The following is a 14,682-nucleotide window of genomic DNA, read 5'->3' as shown; positions in this document are numbered from 1 at the left end:
ATATATATATATATATATATATATATATATATATATATGCATACATACATAAAGACGTGTGTGTGTGTGTGTGTGTGTGTGTGTGTGTGTGTGTGTGTGTGTGTGTGTGTGTGTGTTTTACATTATATAAAATATATAACATTTTGTATACAATATTTTGTATAAAATATATACATGCTTATTTGTTTGAGTGTTTTTAGAACCACTGTGATATTATTTTAATGGCAATTTAGCTTAAAGACAGTAGATTATTACCATATTCTATTATAATATTACCATAATATGTGATATGTAGTTACACAACTTGTATTATATAAATGTATTTTTTTTGTTAAATAAATATATATTTATTAAATACATAAGTTAAATAATATATTGTATTTTTTGCAGTGCAATAATGAGAATTTAAGGGGAAAATGTTCTTAAAAAAACTATAAATGTATATAAATAAATGGACCTAGACATATATTGACAGTTTTTATTTGATTCTAATAAAAACATGAAATAATAATGATGTTGTTCAATGTGCATGGTAGCCTATATCATGAAGAAACAATCAACAAATCGATCCATGTTTGCCATTGAAGTACACATTTATATTTTAAGAAAAAAGTTATATGTGATCATCTAACTATATTACTTCGCTGTAATGAAATAGCATGTAGTCTTTCACAGTGCAATGTCAGACATACTCCTCATACTGTACATGCTTTAGTGTATCTTATCTGTCTGTGCGTTTCTATATTAACAGGTCTCAGTGCATGAAACACTAAAACATTTTTATTAGGAATATGATAAATGAGGTAAATAAAAAGAGCAGGAGTCATAGAAACACTGCTACAAGTGCAAATGAGCATGTTATACAGATCTGGGGAAAAAAGGTGTGGTCTGTGCCAACAGTTCAGTGTCCAGATATTCACACACTAAAAGAGAGAGAGAGAGAGAGAGAGAGAGAGAGAGAGAGACAGACAGAGGGTGTGTCTGCCGATGCTGCAGTGCTGTAGTCCTGACACACCCTGACACACATGAACACACACTAACACACTGTCTGCATCTGAATACATTCACACACAACACACGGTTACATACAGTACTTTAACATTAGTCTAGGATCTACATAACTAAAACTGGGGATCAATTTTCAAAACCTTCATGTTCATATGAAATAAGTATGTCTGAATTCGCAGTTTTCATAAAACAGTGGGTAAAAAGCACCCAGATGACCTACTATGTCGCATAACAATCACAACATGGGGGATTTAGTATGTCCAGATTTCATACGTCGGCTACTACACATTCATAATGGTAACAAAGTTCGTTCTTCATTACATGTAGTACCTAATCAGGCAGTATGTGATTTGGGAGGCATCTTGTTGCTCTATCAAATCTGTTGCTGTTTGATTGAACATCAATGCAACAGCAGCACTGGCTCAACCCATGGCATGAGTTTAGGGCGGGACTATCTGTTAGTTTGACCAATAAGGGGAGTGTTTGAAAAATCAGGTTTTTTTACAGCTATTGGTGCAGAAATTACAGACACAATCTCATGGCAATTCGTAACTAATTTACTAATTTAGTCATGTTTTGTTTGAACATCATAGCAACAAAGCAGCATTAGCTCAACCAATGGCTTAAGTTTGGGGCGGGACTGTATTTTAGTTTGACCTATGGCAGGTAAGAGGAGTGTTAAAGAAAAACAGTCATGATTTTTACAATTTGGTTTGATGCTTTTTGTGCAGAAATTACCAACACAATCTCAAAGCAATTTGTAACTATTTTATGTTTTGGAAAATGTGGCTAATTCATATGAATTTATACAATCTAATTAATACGTTTCTTTTTACGCCCCAGTGACGGTTATGTTTAGGGATGGGGTGGACATCCATGCTTACTTTTTCTCTAAAAATGATTTACATTGTACGAATTCATAAGAAATTGCATTGAAAATGTTTTCCCATGAGATCGGGTTGGAAATTACACACTTCACCTTTAGATAAATGATTGCAAATCTTTGGAGTCAGTTAATGAAATGCACCCAAAAAAGGTACAAATGAGGGTGCAAGTATTTAATTCGGGTTAATCATTAATCATTTCATTCTTCTTGAGCCTCGCACTTTTTCTAGCAATATCAGTCCCTGGCTTCTGTCTAGATACTACAGCATGTAGAAATGTCATCCTCTCTCTGTGTAATGTGGGCTCAACCTCTGCAGTGTGTGGGAGTTTCCTTTGAACATCTCTCTCTGTCTGTCTGCCTTTCTCTCTCTCTCTCTCTCTCTCTCTCTCTCTCTCTCTCTCTCTCTCTCTCTCTCTCTCTCTCTCTCTCTCTCTCTCTCTCTCTCTCGCTCGCTCTCTCTCGCTCTCACTCTCTGTATCACTAGGAATCACACAGCATGTTCTGGAATGGCCTCAACAAAACCTGCATGAAGTCTTTTTCTTCATTAGAAAGTAAGACTGTACAAGATAAATTGAATAATTATTATATATTTAAGATCATTTTGCTCATAAGATAAAATGAAATGAAACCATAAACACTGCAATAATTAGAGGCCAAACACAGAAGGTGTGTAGGCACCTATTGTATCAATTAGTTTTCTTATTATTATTCCTCCTCCTTTTTCTTGTTCTTCTTCTGCTCTCGAATCTATGGCAGTCCATAGAAAATTATGAAATTTAGCACACAGATAGAGGATAGTCTGAACATTCACCACAGCAAATTTGGTGTCTCTAACTCATTCCCTCTAGCGCCACCGACTGTCCGAATTTGCAATTACGTTTATGCTAATAACTTTTGAACTGTAAGGATCCATTTCTGTCATGAAATCTTTACCGCCATTTTGAAAGAAAAAAAAAACTTTTTTGAACATCATCACAAACATGACCTGAGGCTACTTGCAAAATTTTGCCACCTACTGGTCAGGAGATTTGAAAAATGGCTATTTTTGCCTATAACTTTTGAACGGTTTGCCCAAAAATCATAAAACTTGTCTCTTTTGATTAAGTGCAGTCTGGACTTGATCCGTTGTGGAGCAACTATGCTTGAACCAGAGCTGTTTGGACCAATGGAATTGTCAGGGCGGGCTTTATACGATGATGGACAGATGATCAACAGTAACGTAATCATCCACGTCACCAAAGAGCGCTTGGGTTGAATTTGTTTACTAAACGGAGAACTTGTTCGTATATGCATTCACCTTTACTATTTCTCTCAAAAATTATTGAGTTGGTAAGTACTCTTAAATTCTATTAACAACACCAGCTATGACCGTTTACACTCATCTTCTTCTTCTATTTCTTTCAGCATGTGTGCAGTTGAGTTCTGTTGACAACTATGTGTCGCTCTGATTGGTTGTAGGTCGTTCCATTTAAGTGCAGAGGCATTTTCACCCATAATCACAGCCCAATGGAGCAGTATCAGACTCATATTCTGACTAGAATCTGAGATAATAAAGACGTCAGGCTATTTCAGTGGGGTCCCCTGCTAAAATTCGCATTCCCGGGGCTAAATATCACATTATTGGGGTCACTTCAACCCGCAGATATGAAAAATTGCCCGCGGCAACAGTGGTCAAGTAGCCCAATTCATGTTTTTGTATTTTAATTGTGATAGTTCACATATATGAACAGAGTTGTACGCGAAGAAATCAACCAAAACTTATTTTATATCCATCCTGCAGCAGGAGACACTACGGAAAAGATGCTGACTGACCACTACGAGTATCAGCTCGAGACTCGTGTCAGGACAACGACCATGTAGGCGCAAAGGAAGAAGATTTGGTCATGTGTGGGCTATTTATCTTTGTGGTTGAAATGTCCCATAGGCGAAAAAAGTGGCTACAAGTTGCCCAATACAGCATAACTACAGTACAGTGTAGGACGAGTGGAAGGCATATGAAGACTTCAGATGCAAAAATGTCTGACATTTTTCTTTATAGAAATTTAGCCTATAGAAATTTCACTTTAATGGCAACTAAAAGGACGTCAGTGCCATTAAAGTGAAATTACTGAACTTAAACATAGAAGCCCGATAAAAAAAAGTCAGAAAGACTTTTGCATTGAAGTCGTCCTGCAGTTAGATTGCATCTATACTTCATTATACTGCAAATCTACAGTTGCACTTCACTGTACTGCAGTTATACTACTTAGTAGTGCAGTTTTACTGTAGTTGTACTTCAATGTACTGCAGTTATTTTTTTTTGTAAGGGATGCCGAGAACAATCATACCAAATATGCTATATTTGGTTGAAACTGCTGTCTTTCTAAACTCCTTCTAGGCCGTTGGTCCCATTTTCACCAAATTTGCTTTTAATTTTCTCAGAATATATTCAGACTATTGCCCTATTCGGACGGTAATTGTTTCTCATGGGGTCGTAAGATATTTTCATCATTGACAGGGGCTAGTCTGTGATTTTATTGCTGTCTGAATCCAGAATGTCAGCCGAATTACCTACTGTTTTTTTGAACACCAAGGTCATGTGGTGATTTAATTGCCGTCCAAATTATTTTGAATTTATTTTCCAAGACAGAAAACCATTTTAACTAATGCCCGTCTATGTATCTTCCTATTTTTAAAAAGATTTAAATAGTTAAATAATAATTAGAATATTATTTTCCTGTTATTAAATTAAATATGCATTTATTCTTATTATACCAAGCATATGATGTTTTATTTACAGCATACAATCATGTTATTGATCACATGAGCAGCACATTCCCAATAACAAAACTCGCTCCTCCACCGTGAATAAATCACCATCTGAATGTATGAGTTTTATCACTGAGGTGGCATGCACATTTATTTTTACGGACTTCCACGTGAGAAACAATTACCGTCCAATTAGGGCTTATGCTGACAAAAAGTTATTGAACCATTTTTGATAGACCAGTTTTCAAATAACATATCAACGACATTCCTGCAATGTTGCCAAGCTGATTCTTAGGCTATAACTCTGGAAAGCTTTGGTAAATTGACACCAAACTCTGCATGTGTAATTTTCACCTCACAGAGACCACATGACATTAATTTGGTAAGAGCACCACCAAATGTCTTGGTCAAAAGTCATAAGCAATTAAATCGTATTACAAGTGTTCTACTTTATGATTTTCACACGTTTTGCCTAAACTAATCTTAAAATGTCTTTAATTACTTGTTGTTGCAGTTGTTCTAATGCTCCCAGCTATGCTTGCATAACTTATCATGCCTTTTTTGTGCTTGGCCCCATTAATTGCTGCTTGCGGCTATATTTTTAATGTGTTTTTCATTTGGCAATTAAGAGTGCATCATTACATTCGTTCACCAATGCTTTCTTGTGAGCACCTTGTAAGTGTTCAGACAGAGCTATATGTTAAATTTCAGTAGTAAAAAATATTTTTACTACTGAAAGTTCCATTAAGTTTGGATCAATGCTTCTTTTGCATCAGAACACAAAATGTGTATGGACGTCTCCTTGTGCATTTTATTCAACATTTATTTTTATGTAACGAAAATGTCCTTGGTTAATTATAATAATCCTGATTTCATGCTGACTTTAATGTTCGTTTATAAATATAAAGATTTTCATTGCTTATTCATGTTCATTCATAATACATGAACAAATGTAGATTTATAAAGTGAAATGTAATAATATATTCAGATTAATAAATGCTGTTTAAGTATTGTCGAATATCATAAAAAAATATCAAGATTTTTAAAGCTACATTCACCAACTCTAGCTACTAGAGACATCACTGATTTATCTGACACCAGAAAATCTTCACAAGCTTGGCCATGGTCCATTGATTTAGCAGTGGGTGTCATGCAGCATTTCATAGATTATGCATAAAACTCATTACAAAATGATTTGTTCAATATCCTGGCAAGATACGGCCAGCAGTCTCGTGTATAGATTTAGAAAATGCAATTTTTCTCAAAGAGAACATGGAACTCAATTGATGTGTCACTACAGTCATAAAGAAGCCAGCTACATTTACAAAGAATATGAGAGGCTGAAACACAGCGACGCACAGAGATTTGTCCTGATGTACCCGCTTCTACTCGACCCGCTCTGGGGTGCGTTTCCCGTACAACGACTTAACTCACTGCTTAACTACCATAGTACGATGCATCGTTGAAGAAATCAACTAGCTACTGACGACTGTTTCCCGAAACCGTAAATTACGATTATCATGCCATCGATTCGGTTCAATTCGATATCACCATGCATCACAATTCATTGGCGATGCACTGCATCCTCATGTATACAATTTTGTCAGTCAGTTATATGAACTGAACCTTTAATTTTACCTGCTCAAAGAAAACACGCTTCTTGAATGTATCAAACAAAACTCAAGTCTGGGCACAGAAGACAACAGGAGCATTTAGAACAAATACACAATACCAAAAGCCACTTCAGGAGGTGGTCTGGGCCGCATTACAGTCAAAACTAAAGTCTAATTGCATGTGGTTGTTGAAACCACTTATGTAAATTTTACTCCTTGCAACAATGCTAAAAAAAATTACCGCGTGAGAGCATTATCGACTATATGATATGTTATAGCCAGATCTGACAGCGCTAATGAAGCACGCACGAACCAGCTCAGAGTATCTCTTCATCAAGCCAGCGCACACACTACCGAAAGTAAAGTCGTAGGTGGTCAACATACAATCATATTCATTAAAAGTAAAGAAACTGAATGATCTTAGCAGTGCTGTTGCCGCGCTCTCTCCTATTGCGGTCTTTGATAGTGAAATTAGCTGATGATTAATAAAATGCAGCTCATATCTGTTGTTTTCGGTGACGTGAACTATCTGCATATAGTGCGGGAATTGAAGATCGGATTTATATCCGTTTTGAGGAGATACATTTATGTGCCCAGGTGTAAATGAAATCGTTTAGATAAATCAGATAGCTTTGATTTACACACAGCGCGTGTGTTTTCCAGGTCGTGCTTAGCAGGTTGTTTCATAAAAGCAGAAATGTGCTCAGATGTCTGCTTTAAAAGTAGTTGGAGCATTTTGAATTACTCGCACTCACGTCTCGCCTCCCTCTGCCATTGTATGCTACCGCAACGAAGCACGTACGCGACAAATGACGTCATAAAAGAATCAGTACATTATAATCGGTTATTGGTCTATTACTGAACCAATACCGAATCGTCCTCGTCTGCATTGCGATTCATCGAAGAAACTATTAATTTCGGCACCCCTAGTACGCACATGCGCACTCTTTAAAAACGGTGCTTTAAATCTCTTGATGAACTAAAATACGTAAATGACGCTTGAATGTATTCTAAATAAAAGATATAGGTTGTACTGAATGTCAGCGTGCTTATTTTGCTTAAGATAAGGATTTATTAAGTCCACATGTTAGAAACTATGCTTCTAACCAAAGGTCAAGAGCTGTCGTTCCAACCACACAACTTTGCGATGCTGTTTGCGAACGTTCGTTGGAACTATGGTTTCGGGAAACACTCGTTGAACTATGCTGATAACGACGGAACTTGCGGCCATAGTTGGCTAACGACGCTTTCGGGAATCGCACCCCAGAGCGGGATTCGAACCGACGTCTCCGGCATGGGAGACGGATGCTAACAAGGCTGCTTAAGATTGCAGTCTCTAGCCTAGCGTCAGTCTCTAGTGCACCTCATGAGGCCAGGGCAGTAAGGTTTACACGCAGAGCAGTGATGCCAGTTACTTAGTAAAGCGTTACTCTAATCTGACTACTTTTTTCCAGTAACGAGTAATCTAACGCGTTACTATTTCCAAACCAGTAATCAGATTAAAGTAATTTATCCAAGTCACTGTGAGTTACTATTTTTGTCATTTTCCTTAGTAAAAATATATATTTTTGCTTTCTTCTTGCGTCTCGGGGAGAGTATTTATGTTAAGTGAAGTCAAGAAAGTCTTTATTACTTTATTATGTCTATATTTTTTATTAAAACATGTTTTTTTTTCAGGAAATATTTTTTAATTTCAACTTAAAATGTCAGGGGATACATTTTTGATCATCACTGTTAAAAATGCACTTCCAATAAAGTGAGTGTTGGCAAAAATGGTTGTCATTTTTATGTTGAGGTGGCAGGGGTGTTGTTGGCAACTGCTGAATGTAACTAATAAAGTAACTTGTAATCTAACTAAGTTACTTTTAAAATCAAGTAATCGGTAAAGTAACTAAGTTACTTTTTAAAGGAGTAATCAGTAATCAGATTACTTTTTCAAAGTAACTGTGGCAACAATGACACAGAGTTCTTACTAGCTAGCCTCTGTTACACTCACCACCCTAAACCTCACTCCCATCTGACTAGCGTCAGTTGCTAGTGTGCCTCTCGAGGCCAGGGTTGTGAGGTTTACACACACAGCACTTATTAGCTTGCCTCCGTTACACTAAGTCTGTGGTTGACAGACAGCTCAGATCATCAGATTGAGGAAATGTACCCGTCCCGCAGCCCAGCGCCAAATGGAAATGGGTTTTATCAGGGCTGATCATCAGCCAGCATTAGCAGAAGCCCAGCACAAGCCTTACAGAAACACACAGGCTAAAAACACACACAATGAGGAAAATTGCAGTCAGTAAGAGCAAATATACAGATCTCTAATGCTAATTTGCCATAGTTTGAATAAGTCAAGTAGCACTATTTATTTTAAGAGTCTGTCATTTCACCGGAAGATCAAGTTAGTCATGACATTTTGATTAATAAATACAAGGTAAAAGAGAAGTTAAAAATAGACAAATTTCCATTTCATTTCAAGTCAAACAGTCACTCCCCTTTTTGAGAATAGATGTGAAAATGCACTATCCAAAATTAAATGGCTGTAATTCAAGAATGTTTTGGAATATAGTTTAGTCTTGGTTTAAAGACACTGAGCAGATTATTACGGTAGAATGAAAAAGTTATGGAAGTTTACATTTACCGTGAATGAAATGGACTGTACTAAATATTTTTTATTTTATATACAATGTATATTTTACCAAATAATTTTTTACTCCAAAATTTCTATAAAATCAAAGCCATATGTCTAACCAAGTTGTGTTCCATATTTGAAGTTGATATCACACAAATTGAAGTTCCCATGAGATTTTGTTTAGGTGCTGTACCTAAAAAATAACAAAAAAATCCACATTCCATTGATTTTTTTTAATGCATTCTCCTGTAAAAAATGTATAACATTTTTTTTTGTCCAAATATCACTTATATCACAAAACCGTCACCAAATATGGAAGCCTTTCCGACAAAATGTGTTTTTGTCAAGATTAGAAAAGGTTTTGATTATAAAGTAGTTCAAATAAATTTTGTAATATGAAACCTGACACCGCCCACTAGGGGAGGAGCTGCTAAAATAATTTAGAGTACCGTTTCCATGGTAATGCAACGTCCAATTTCAATGAATTTTGAGTTTGTTAGCTTTCGAATGACACCTAATCTATGATGATTTCGGAAATATGCGATATGAAAAAAAAAAGAGCACCACAGTTAAGGGGTTAAAACAGTATATTACTAAATCTGTAATAAAAGTGTATGTTGGGACGATATACTGTCCAATACTGATCCTATAGTAATAAATTATTAATAATATAATACATTATTATTGATATAATCACTATTATTAATATAATAATTATCAATAATATAACAAAATATTATATTATGATATCAGGATCACCACCATGACATTTTTACTTTATACCTAAAAAAAATATTAGTATTAAGTTTAATTAAGAAATGTAAAACATATTCATCATAGAATAATACATTTATAGATCCAGACAAAAAAGACAAAAATTTCAATGCTCTTTTAATTTGTGCGAATATGCAAACTCCCAGAATCCCCTTCATCATGCACTAGCAAGAACTCACATTGTCTTCAAGAAAATATAAAAGTCTATAATTATTAATAAGTCCACGCAAGTTAAGCAATTGTCTTCAGGCAAAATGTATTGAGATTTAGTACAAATGCTGATGATGATCTTTGAGATGTTCTTTGAAACATGTTTAGATGTGTTTGCATTCATGTATATCAGGATATAGGACAAGTACAAGCCATGTTTCTAGCTGCCTACATTATGACAAGCAAAACATGTGGCAAATTTATTGGAGATTATGAAGTTATCCAGTCAGGAATGTTCCCTTTGCAACCAACAGAGTCGGATGAGCACATTACACTGATTGTTTTACAGACAAACGCACGTCGTTGTTTGTCTTTATAATGCGACTTGCCTGCAGGGAGGCGAGTGAGTGCAGAAAAGCTGTCAATTGACACTGCACACACCCGCACACAATCGCAGCATGCTCAAATAACAGCACATGCATGAAGAGAGCTGAGTGTGTGATGTATCTGTCCTCATTCCTGACGCTCTTCAGTTTAGAGTGCAGATAGAGCAGGACTGCAGAATGAAACGGCGTCCTGTGTCACGCTTCATGATGATAAAGCGTTAGCATCACCTTCACATTTCATCAAGCATGGAGCATGAAAATTAAGGTGTGGGAGTTCACATCCCTCTGTGTAAACAGAATCAGACCAACTTCTCTTTTAAATGTATTTATTACTTTTCAAATAGTGCTTTTACTAGAGTGGGGGGGGGGGGTGATACCGATATTAGGGAGTAAAAAAAGTCAGCTATCGATATATCGGCCAATATTATTTATGTGTATATTATAGTAAAGTACCAGCCAAAACGTGTGTCCAAACTTTTGACTGGTACTATATATATATACTGATACTGTATATACATAATATACACACATTGTACATAAATACAACAGAACAAACATACAAATGAAAAACAGTTCTGTTCAGGTTTTTCATGTAGGTCTAAACTAGATTTTCAGGTACAGAAATAGTAATCAAATGTAAAATATCACTTCATAACATTCAGTGTATAAATACCGATTAATCCTTATTAAAGGGGCTATATGTGTTTTTCTGAAATTTAAACTCGCAACTGACACCTGTGGCCAAAAAATAGAACTGCTCTTATTTTCTGCTCGCTCTCGCAGCGGTGGTGACGTCACATCCGCAGACAGCGCGGGAAAAACCTACCCGCCAGAAAATAGGAAAAATAGGATACAGGCTTATAGGTGCACCCACTGTGAGCGGACAAGGTGTCAGTATGCTCATCAGGAGATGTTTGAGTCATAAATGGTAAAATAAAAAGGCTATTGTTACGTTTATTTTGGGGAAAAAGTTGCATATAGCCCCTTTAAAGTTATTCAGTTAAGAGCCGTAAGTGATGTTTCCACTGTTATACGGTAGAGGGCGCTATTGCACATCTCCTGATGTACAGAATCTCCTGATCAAAACATAGGCGAAGAAAAGCAAAAACGAGTGATCTCTTATAAGCAGATGCATATGAAAAATAACGCAATCATCAACATTTAAACAGCATATAAATCAAAACTGCCTAAAGTTATTGAATGAAATGTCAACCCAGGACGAGCTATAGGACTGTGAAGCTTTGGGGGTGTTGATGGACTCGATCTGTGTTTTGATCATTGTTCTGAATCCCATCTGTATGTAAGTTAGTCGCGATTTTCTCAGCTTTTTTCTTAAAATGTTGCTTTTTTCATGAAACTTACTCACATTCAAGTGTTTATAAAAAAAAGAATGCATGAAGCTAGAATAAAACGGTCTGTTCTTTCTTTTGATATATTGCATGTTCAGATATGCATACAACAAGATATTCTGTGGGCAGTGAAACTTGTGAAAATTACCAAAAACGCTGGTGGTGACTGGCAAATTTCCATCTATATTTACGATGACAAGACCGGCATTTTGACACAATTTTGTGTGAATATTCGCGCACTGTGGGCGCATGTTCCTATCGGTGACATATCTGCGGCATATACGCCGATGGCAATATTTCTGCGACAGGCTCATATCGGCCGATAAAATCGGGCAGACCGATAAACCGGTCGGGCTCTAGTTTTTACTGTATTTTTCATCAAATAAATGCAGCCTGGTGAGCATTCTTTTTCGACTGATAGTATAATAGTATACTGATTTATAATTTTGACTGGTCATGAACAGAGAAATCTACTTTTTTCCTTGAGCTTTCAATATATAAAAGATCATCTTAATATACACATTTCCTGTAAGTTTCGGAGCTGAAAACTTCCTTGTTAGAATAACAAATAAAAGCTTTTATTGACAGCTGGCTCATCAAACGAGGGATCTGTGAATTTGCCTCCCTGTGTAGTCAGAGAGCAGTGAAACGCTGCCTCAACAGAAGAAGATGAACGCCTAATTCTGTAGCCCCGCCCACCGATTCGTGCATGATATGTCATAGGTAAATAAATAACATATGCCCATGTGGCGCTAAACAGGATTGAGCTACCAAGCAATAAACATGCCGTTGAAGATTACAAAATATTGTCCAGTGCCTGGTTGTGGAAAAACACAGTCGCTGCATAAGCTTCCTACGGATTCCAATATTAGGAATGTGGTTGAACTTTATTTTTAATGAAGTTCCAGCTCACGTGGTAAGACATTGCGCATTTGTTCACTTAATTTCACCGCGGATTCTTTTGTAAACAAGAAACTGGATTTGCAGACAGAATGAGATAAAAAAACAAAACAATGCTGTGCCTTCTATATTGGATCCGACAGGAATGTTGCAACACACTTATGTGAGTAAAAAAGGTTACAGATTGTTTGATATCTACTGATTATGTGTACGTGTCTAACTAAACATAATTAATGATAACTTACCACGCTATCACAGGCTGGAGTATCCTTTGTATTTGAGGTGTTGTTGGTTCATTGTGCTGCGATTCGGGATCAGATTCTGGATCAAACATGTATGGGCAAATCTTTCCGGTTGCCATTTTTCCCACATTGGAAGTTTTCAAAACAATTCCCCACGTGTACTGACGGGGAGTCGAAACTCATTATAATATGCAAAACTGTAATCCAATCATAGCAGTGGGCATTTACTTCCAAGTCTTTAATGCAGCACGTCCATAAAAAATGGAAAACCAGGGGAAAAAATAGCCAATTACTTATTCATTATGATGTTTTTGAATGTAAAAATCACGTGAACGTCATAAGTTGACCTCAGACAAACAGTATATATATACAAAAAAAGGCAGTTCATGGCCCCTTTAAAAAAAAATCTAATTCAGAGAGAGACAGTACATTCAATAAGAGGATAAAATGTAGGGCAGGAATGCTTTTACCAATGGGAATTGATCGCATCATGAAAAGTTAAACATTCCACTCCAGACCCCCTTATGAAAAACCGCCTGCAGCCATTTTTGAGCCCACTTTTTGGAGGTTAAAGGTCAAATTTTCCCTGAGGAGGATCTTGATGTATCCCTGTGGTTATATTTCCTTCAAGTGCACTTAATAATCTGGCACAATAAGGAACATGTTACAATGTTTAGAGAAGATACAACAATTTTGCCGGTTTAACCAGTGACTGGGTGGGAAAGTATGGGCAAGAGTGTATACTAGTCAGTGTTCCTCTCAGACAATTTGTGAGGTGTATGGGTCACTTCATGCAGCTGTCGAGATGCATTTCAATAAGACGTTGTAAATGCTTTGAGGAAATCCTCATGCAGGCCAAACCATGGGAGAGCAGCCTACAAAGTTAGTTCACGCTGACAACTGCAGAACAACAAATCAGAAAAACAACTGACAACTGTAAAAACACTATGCCACAGAATAGTGACAGATCGATGTACTGGCCAGAACAGAACAAATATCTGACAACATTTGGCCATTTTATGATTATTTGTATTAGGGTCAATGACGGTTGCCATGATAAAGAAAATTTTTTTTTTTAAACACATATTTTTTAAGTTTTACATACATATGACATACACCCTTAAATACTGTACATGTGACTGTACACACCCTTATCAAAATACATTTTTCACGATAAAAAGTTTGTTTAATTAATATTATGAATAATACATTTTTGGGGAGTTGCGCCACATGACATTTTAGAACCTGAACTAGAATTGCTTTGTCATAAAAAGGTCAAATTATATTTTGAGATGCTTATTGACCTTCACGCATATTCATGAGGTTCTGCAGGGGCTTCTCTATTAAATAATTTCCTATTTTTTTTCTGCATGCTTCTGCATGTTGGTTGCACCACATGACTGATGTAACAGACAAAAGTTTTTCAAATATTAATAAGTAGTGAAGCAGTTTTGTTAAAATATTATATTTTTAATTGGAATGTGACCAGAAAAAAATGCATCAAAGTTTGCACTAACTTAGGCAACTTTGTTCATTAAAATCTTGCATTAAATATCACGATTGTATTTGACAATAATTAACACTTAAATGCAAGTAATAAACAGCGTTGGTGTGTATATGAAATGGTGTTAATCGCTGGTTGGCGGGTAACATTTTTATGCATTCTAAGGATGCAATGTTGTGAGAACATGAACATAAACATAAACAAACGTGAATGACGCTCGGGACAGTTGACAGCCCAGCGCCACATCGTCACAAGAGTTTAAGCCATGGCCATTTAAATATTCAAGTGCAAGAAGATGTAAAAGGGAACTCAATTCGTTACTTGCGCATTGTGTGGAAAATGTTGTGTGCGTACACATCTGAAGTGCGCACCCAGAAAGCTTTAGACAGCGTGCAAATACTGAATTGATTGCACTCTTTTTCACGACTTCTTGCGCTTGAATGGACAAATTCAAAAATATGTCAAATATGCGCGTCTCTGAGCGTATCCTAGTAAACAT

The 14,682-nt window shown here is 36.3% G+C and overlaps 1 protein-coding gene across 11 annotated transcripts in view; it reads right to left on the bottom strand.

Moving 5' to 3' along the window:
* Nucleotides 1–14,682, bottom strand: part of ank3b (ankyrin 3b) — a 250,423-nt gene that overhangs the window by 110,338 nt on the left and 125,403 nt on the right. The gene's annotated exons all lie outside the window — the stretch shown is intronic.

The sequence above is a fragment of the Gobio gobio genome (assembly GCF_949357685.1).
Source record: "Gobio gobio genome assembly, chromosome: 20".
NCBI classification, from domain to species: Eukaryota; Metazoa; Chordata; class Actinopteri; order Cypriniformes; family Gobionidae; genus Gobio; species Gobio gobio.
This window is presented reverse-complemented; position numbering and strand designations above follow the sequence as displayed.